This window comes from Myotis lucifugus, unplaced genomic scaffold, assembly GCF_000147115.1.
Source record: "Myotis lucifugus unplaced genomic scaffold, Myoluc2.0 scaffold_7, whole genome shotgun sequence".
NCBI classification, from domain to species: Eukaryota; Metazoa; Chordata; class Mammalia; order Chiroptera; family Vespertilionidae; genus Myotis; species Myotis lucifugus.
Window position 1 is genome coordinate 13,126,622 of NW_005871055.1, and position 7,739 is coordinate 13,134,360.

The 7,739-nt window shown below is 39.4% G+C and overlaps 1 pseudogene; it reads right to left on the reverse strand.

The window, feature by feature from the left end:
- LOC102433825 overlaps positions 1–6,725 on the reverse strand; it is a 24,310-nt pseudogene extending 17,585 nt beyond the window's left edge.
- Positions 6,726–7,739: the final 1,014 nt, after the last annotated feature.

Here is a 7,739-nt window from a genome sequence, read left to right on the forward strand (position 1 = left end):
AGCCAAATTATCGTGTATGCATATATGCATGGACACAGACAAATGGGGCAGTGAGGGCCTGAGGTGAGGTGGGAACAGTCTGGAGGAGGTCAATGGGGGAAAAAGGAGGACATATGTAATACTTTCAACCATAAAGAATTATTTTTAAAAACTGAAGGCCATAATAAAAGATAATGAAATTTATTACATAATACTAAAGGAATCAATCCAACAAGAGGATAAAACGCTGGGAAACATATATGCACAAAATATAAGAACACCCAATTATATTTTTTTTAAAAACTCCTGGAGGACTTTACAGGAGAGATTGACAACAATACAATAATAGTAGGTGACTTTAACACTCCACTGATATCACAGGGTATATCATCTAGACAAAAAAAAAATCAATAAGGAAACAGTGATCCTAAACAACACACTAGATGAGATGGAATTAATTGACATTTTCAGGACATTTCACCCCAATGCTACAAAATATACATTCTTCTCTAGTGCACACAGGTCATTCTCTAAGGTAGACCACATGTTATACATAAACTAAGTCTCTAAAAGTTCAAAATGATTGAAATTATATCAAGCATCTTCTTGGATCACAATGGCATGAAGCTAGAAATCAACTACAATAAAAATACTCAAAAACATTCAAACATATGAAGGCTAAATAGCATAGTATTAAACAATGAATAGGTTACCAATGAGATCAAGGAAGAAATACAAAACTTCTTGAAAACAAATGAAAATGAATAGATAACAACCCCAAATCTATATAAACACAGCAAAAGCAATCCTGAGAGGCAAGTTCATAGCAATACATGCCTACCTCAAGAAACGAGAACAATTTCTAATAAACTATCTAAACCTACAACTTAAAGAATTAGAAAGAGAACAACATGAAAAGCCCAGAGTAAGTAGAAGGGAGGAAATAATAAAAATCAGAGGGGAAATAAATGACATAGAGACTGAAAAAAACAATACAAAAAATCAATGAAACCAAGAGCTAATTCTTTGAAAAGATAAACAAGATTGACGAACCTTTAGCCAGACTCATCAAGAAACATAGTGAGAGGACCCAAATAAATAAAATCAGAAATAAAAGTGGTAAAATAACAACTGACACCACAGAAACACAAAGGTTTGTAAGAAAATACTATGAACAATGATATGCCAACAAGCTGGACAATGTGTATGAAATGGGTAAATTCCTAGAAACATACAATTGTCCAAAACTCAATTAGGAAGAATCATAAAACCTGAGTAGGCTGATGAAATTGAATCAATAATCAAAAACTCCTAGCAAACAAGAGCCCTGGAACTGGCGGCTTCACAGGGGAGTTTTAACAAACATTCAAAGAAGAACTAACACCTATCTCAAACTATTCCCAAAAAAATGTAAGAGGAAAGAACACTTCCAAGCTCTTTTTACAAGGTTAGCATTATTCTAATTCCAAAACCAGATAGAGATACTACAAAGAAAAAGAATTACAAGACAATATCCCTGATTAACATAGACGCTAAAATTCTCAATAAAATATTTACAAATCTGATTCAGCAATATATTAAAAAGATCATACACCATAACCAAGTGGGATTTATTTCAGGGATGCAAGGATGATACCATATTAGCAAATCAATAAATGTTATACATCATATTAAAGAACTAAAAGACAAAAATCACATGATCATATCAATAGATGCAAAAAAAGCATTCAACAAAATCCAACACCCATTTTTTATAAGAACTCTCACAAAATGGGGAAAGAGGGATCATACCTTTACATAATAAAGAATATGACAAACCTAGAGCCACATCATACTCAATGGACAAAAATTAAAAACATTTCCCCTAAGTAGAGGAATAAGACAGGGATGTCCACTATCACCACTATTATTCAACACAGTTCTGGAACTCCTAGCCACAGCAATCAGACAAGAAAAAAAAAGGCATTCAAATTGGAAAGAAGGAAGTAAAACTGTAGTTATTCACAGATTACATGATATTGTACATAGAAAACCCTATAGACCAGGGGTGGGCAACCCCTGGCACGCATGCCAAACATGGCACGCCAGTGACTTTTGCTGGCATGCGAAACCCTCTCTTATAATCTTCCATTTACAATTTTTTTCTTAATATCGACTTTTTTATTTTTCAGATAAATTCAGTGTAGGTGCATCTTCGATAAATAAATAATTTTACATAACAAGTGATCTTAAAGACCATAGACATGGATTGACGAGAGAGGGGAAGAGCAATTTCTATGCTTCTGCCTTAACTCTTTCTGCCTTCCTAGATCCGACCAGTGTTTTGGTTTCATCCACATATGCTTGTGAATCTTTGTTCTCAGTGATGAATTTTGTTAAGTCCCATAATAGGAGTAGCCTGACGGATGAAAGTAGTAGCTCGTGCATATCTCTGAAGGTCACAAAATATAAACCTGATGTAAAATCTCTGGCATCAGTGATGCAGCAGCAAAAGTCCCACTGATAATATCAAACGGAGTCATAAAGTTTTCTGTCAGACTATCAGTGTACATGTATACATTAAAAAATAAATGTATTTTTCATCATCATATACTATGTTTTTGTCCCTCGAATTAATTTTATTATTTTTTCAAGGTTCTTCACATACATACACCTTAAGAGATATCAAGTAAGCATAACATGTTCTCAAAAAATTAGGGTTGGCACGCAGAAGAATTTTGAGTCAGAGATTTTGCTGGTTTTGGCACGCACTCACAAAAAGGTTGCCCACCCCTGCTATAGACTCTACCAAATCTACAAGATTTAATAATAAATTCAGCAAAGTAGCAGGATACAAAATTAACACCCAGAAATTGATGGCATTTCTATACACCAATAATGAATTCTCAAAAAGAGAAACTTAAAAAAAATCTCCCTTATCATTGAAACAAAAAAGTAGGATACTTAAAAATAAATTTGACCAAAGAAGTAAAAGACCTGTACTCAGAAAACTACAGGACATTGAAAAAAGAGCTAGAGGAAGATACAAACAAATGGAAGAATATACCATGAGTGTGGTTTGGTAGAATTAATATTATTAAAATGTCCATACTACACAGAGCAATCTATAGATTCAATGCAATCCCTATTAAAATACTAATGGCATATTTCACAGATCTAGGTCAGTGGTTTTTTAAAGTCTCCTACTATGACTGTATGGCTATCAATCTATCATTTAAAGTCCAAAAGAGTTTTTTAAATATATTTTGTTGCTCCTGTATTGGGTGCATATATGTTTACCAGGGTTATATTTTCTTGTTGGATCAATCCCTTCAGTGCTATGTAGTGCCCTTCCTTGTCTCTTGCTCTGGCCTTTGTTTTGAAGTCTTTTTTTTTTTTTTCAGATATGAGTATTGCTACTCCAGCTCTTTTTTTCCATTTGTATGAAATATTTTTTTCCATCCCTTCACTTTCAGTTTATGTAAATGTTTTGTTCTGAGGTGGGTTTCTCGTAGAAAGCATACATATGAGTCATGTTTTCTTATTCTTTCAGCTACCCTGTGTCTTTTGATTGGAGCATTTAATCCATTTACATTGAAGATTATTAGTGATAGATACCTACTTTATCACCATTTTTATTTTCTTTACTAGAGGCCCGGTGCATAAACTTCATGTACTCAGATGGGGGGTGGGGGAGTCCCTCAGCCCAGCCTGCGCCCTCTCACAGTCCAGGAGCCTTCAGGGGATGTCCAACTGCCATGGAGGTGGGAGAGGCTCCCGCCACTGCCACTGCACTCACCAGCCATGAGCCCGGCTTCTGGCTGAGCAGTGCTCCCCCTGTAGGAGCACACTGACCACCAGAGGGCAGTTCCTGCATTGAGCGTCTACCCCCTGGTGGTCAGTGCACGTCATAGCGACTGGTCGTTCAATTTGCATATTAGCCTTTTATTATATAGGATAGCTATTTTCCTCCATCTTGTTTTCTACTTCTTAAAACAGTCCCTTTAACATTTCTTGCAATGCTAATTTGGTTGTAATGTACTCCTTTAGCTTTTTTATTTTATTTTATTTTATTTATTTATTTATTTATTTTGTCTGAGAAGCTCTTTCACCTTCAATTTTAAATGATAGCCTTGCTGGATATAGTAGTCTGGGATTCAGGCCCTTGCTTTTCATTACTTTGAATACTTCAGTACTCCCTTCTGGCCTGAAGTGTTTTTATTGAGAAATCAGTTGACAGTCTAATGGGAACTCTTTTGTAGGTAACTTTCTGCCTCTCTCTTGATGCTTTTAAGATTCTTTCTTTGTCTTTAATGTTTGCCATTTTAATTATGTGTCTAGGTGTGGGTCTCTTTTGAGTTCATCTTGATTTGAACTCTCTGTGCCTACTGGATTTGTGTAACTTTTCCTTTGCCAGGTTTGGGAAGTTTTCTATCATTATTTCTTCAAACATGTTTTCTGCTCCTTGCACATATTCTTTTTCTCCTGGTAGTTCTATGATGCAGATGTTGTTACATTTTCTGTTGTCTCAAAGTTCTCTTAAGCTACCTTCCTGCTTTTTAATTTATTTTTTCTATTTGCTACTCTAATTAGGTGTTCATTTCTACTTTGTCTTCCAAATCACTGATTCCATCCTCTCCTTCATCCAACCTACTTTTAATTTTTTCTTGTGTATTCTGGGTGTCTAATATGGTATTCTTCACTTCTGACTGGTTCTTGTTTCTGGTTTCTATTTCCTTTTTCATGCTGTTGTAATTCCCACTAAGTTCCTTATAATTCCACTGAATTCCTTGAGCATCTTTGTAACCATTATTCTAAATTCTATGTCTGATAAGTTGCTTGCCTCCATTTCATTTAATTCTTTTTCTGAAGATTCCTCCTTTTTTTCATTTTGGGGTTGTTTCTTTGTCTTCCCAGTTTGGCTGTCTCTTTGTGTTTGTTCTTATGTATTAGATAGAACTGTTATGCCTTCTATTCGTCATGGGAGTAAAAAGTGTTCTGTGGGTCCCAGTGGTGCAGGCTCTTTGATGTCCTGGGCTGGATATTCTAAGAATGTCCCTCATGTGGATTATTTGGGCTTTCCTCTAATAATTTGGACTTGATTGTTGATGTCCCATTCATGAGTGTTATCTCCTCTCCGACTTGCTGACTATCAGGCTCAACCCCAACCATGCTGTGCTAGCTGTTTTACAGGTGCTGACAGAAAAAAAAAAGAAAGAAAAGAAAAACAGAACAAAATAAGACTGAACTGAAAACAACACACAAAACAATCTCTATATATAAAAGCCTAAATGACCCTTATCGCTATAATGCGCACTGACCACCAGGGGGCAGATGTTCAATGCAGGAGCTGCCCCCTGGTGGTCAGTGTGTTCCAACAGCCAACCTCCTGCAGCCAGCCAACCTCCCACGGTCCCTCCCCCGGCCGGCCAGCCCCAATCAGCCCCAATGGGACTGGATGATACAGCCCCAATCAGTCCCAATCGCTGGCCAGGCCAAAGGACCCCACCTGTACACGAATTCATGCACCAGGCCTCTAGTACAATCATAACAAGGTAGACACAAAAATAAAAAGAAAAGAAAAAAATAAATATAATACTAAAAGACATGAAACCAAAGAATTAGAAAGGATGAGAAAAGAACTAGAATAAGAATAAAAAGAACTCATTTGTGGAATATAATGAACAACATAAACTGATGAACAAAAACAGATCCAGAGACAGAGAAGCATCAATCAGACTGTCAAACCTCAAAGGGAAGGCAGGGGAGGGTGGGGGGAAGAGGGAGAGATCAACCAATGGACACAGACACTAGGGGGGTGAGGGCATTAGTGGGGGGTATGGGCCTGTGGGGGGATAAGAACACATATGTAAAGCCTTAATCAATAAAGAAAATAAATAAATTTTTAAAAAGAATAAAAGGAAACAAAAATTAAATGAAATAATAATTTTAAAACATAACAATGATTACATTAAAATATATTACAGGAAAAGAAAAGAGAAAAAATAAAATAATAAAAATTTAAAATATCAATATAAAGAAGGAAAGAGAATAAAGGAATAGAGTAAAAGAAAAGAGAGCAATAAGAGATATGAAAGAAAAAAAAGAGAAGAAAGGAAAAAACTTTTGATCTGCTATTTGTGGAGCTCACTGATTTTGCTCTGATGTTCCTGCATATTGCCCCTTGGTGTGTTGATCCCAGGCCTCCTGGGAAGATCTCTAGTGCAGGGCAGTATGAGTCCTTGTCCCTGCCTGGCCCTGGGCAACCTGACTGTACCCCAAGAGGGTGGAGTCCCAAGTAGTGGAGTGGGTGGTGCCTCCATAGCCCAGAGGCTGGTTCTGCCTTGTGTTTAACACCTTGAATGTACCTGTTCTGAGTTGTTCTCCCTTCCCCCATGGAACTGGACTCTGTGGGGATATCCTGATCTTGGCCAAGATGGTTTGAACAGACTCAAGTATGGGGTGGTGCCCGTAGCTTTATGAGGGGAGGGGGGCAGGCACTTCCTCTCCTTCCAATGCTTCAGCACTGCCTGGCTTGCTGGCACCCCCTTACAGCCACTTCAAGCAGGGTGTATCAAAAAATCAACAACAAAAGAAATGAATAAAGTAAAATTTTTTAATTCATAAAAAGCCTACTTGGCACTCCAAAGTTTCAGTGCCACTAGCCACTGATGGGCAGGGCTTCTGCCCAGGCTCTGACCAAATATCTGAATCTCCAGTGCCACCAGCCCCAGCTGCAGGGGTGCAGACTTCCAGCCTGGAACCATTCCCCTTTACATCGGGTAGCTGCAGGGTGGGTCAGAAGCAGACCTCTGCAGGTGAAGGAGAGGGCACCTCCCCTGCGCTCGAGGTGGACAAGGTTGATCCTCTTCCCGGGTCCTACTGTCCAGCCCATGTCCTGATCTATACCAAGAGTTCCTCCAGGAAATAAAGGGTGCCTCAGATTTAATGCTGGGTGTGTCCTTCAGTCACCTTCACTGGCCCTGAGCTCCACCACGTGGTCTCTCCCACATAAACAGATCAGTTTGAACTTCACAGGCAGAATGATGGCAGGACACTAGCACTGCTCCCTCCTGGGGGGTTTCAACCTAAGGCTCCTGCCACTGTGTTCCACAGCCAGTGCTGACCAGGCCGCCTCTTTCTGCCCCAGACACTCTGGCTCGCCCACAGATCCGCAGTGTTTTCAGTCTCTGTCCAGCCCTCAGTTCTAGCAGTGCCTGGGCCAGTGAGGTTACAGCCCCCTCCTTGGCTAACAGCGCAGTTCCTGCCCCAACTTCTGGCAGTGGGGCCGCCTAGCCTGCCAGTGGGGGGCAGCAGTGCCAAGTCCAGCCTGGAGGTCCAGGCATGGCACATCAGGGCCACAGCGTGTCCGGATGGCAGCCTCAGTGAGACTGGGTGCCAAGTCGCAGCCGCTCCCCACAGCCTCCACCCGAGGAGGATCTTGCAAAACCTCCAAAATTGCATATGTTACATTTTAAAGACCCGGATCTCTAAAGATAAGGGGAGAAAAGTGCTAGAAATTTGGGTATCAGTCATCAATAGGGGAAACTGAAGCCATGAGGTGGATGAGAGTGCATGTAGAGATGGAAAGGAATGCAAAGAGAAGTGACATAAGCACAGAACTTTGTTGAGAAATATTTAAGAACTCAAAGCACATCAATGGTGACCTAGTCCAAACTTTCCTATTGAAGAAAAATGCATTTTATCTGTACTGAATTGGCTCAGTGGGTAGAGCGTCAGCCTGCGGACTGAAGGGTCCCAGGTTCGATTCCGGTCTAGGG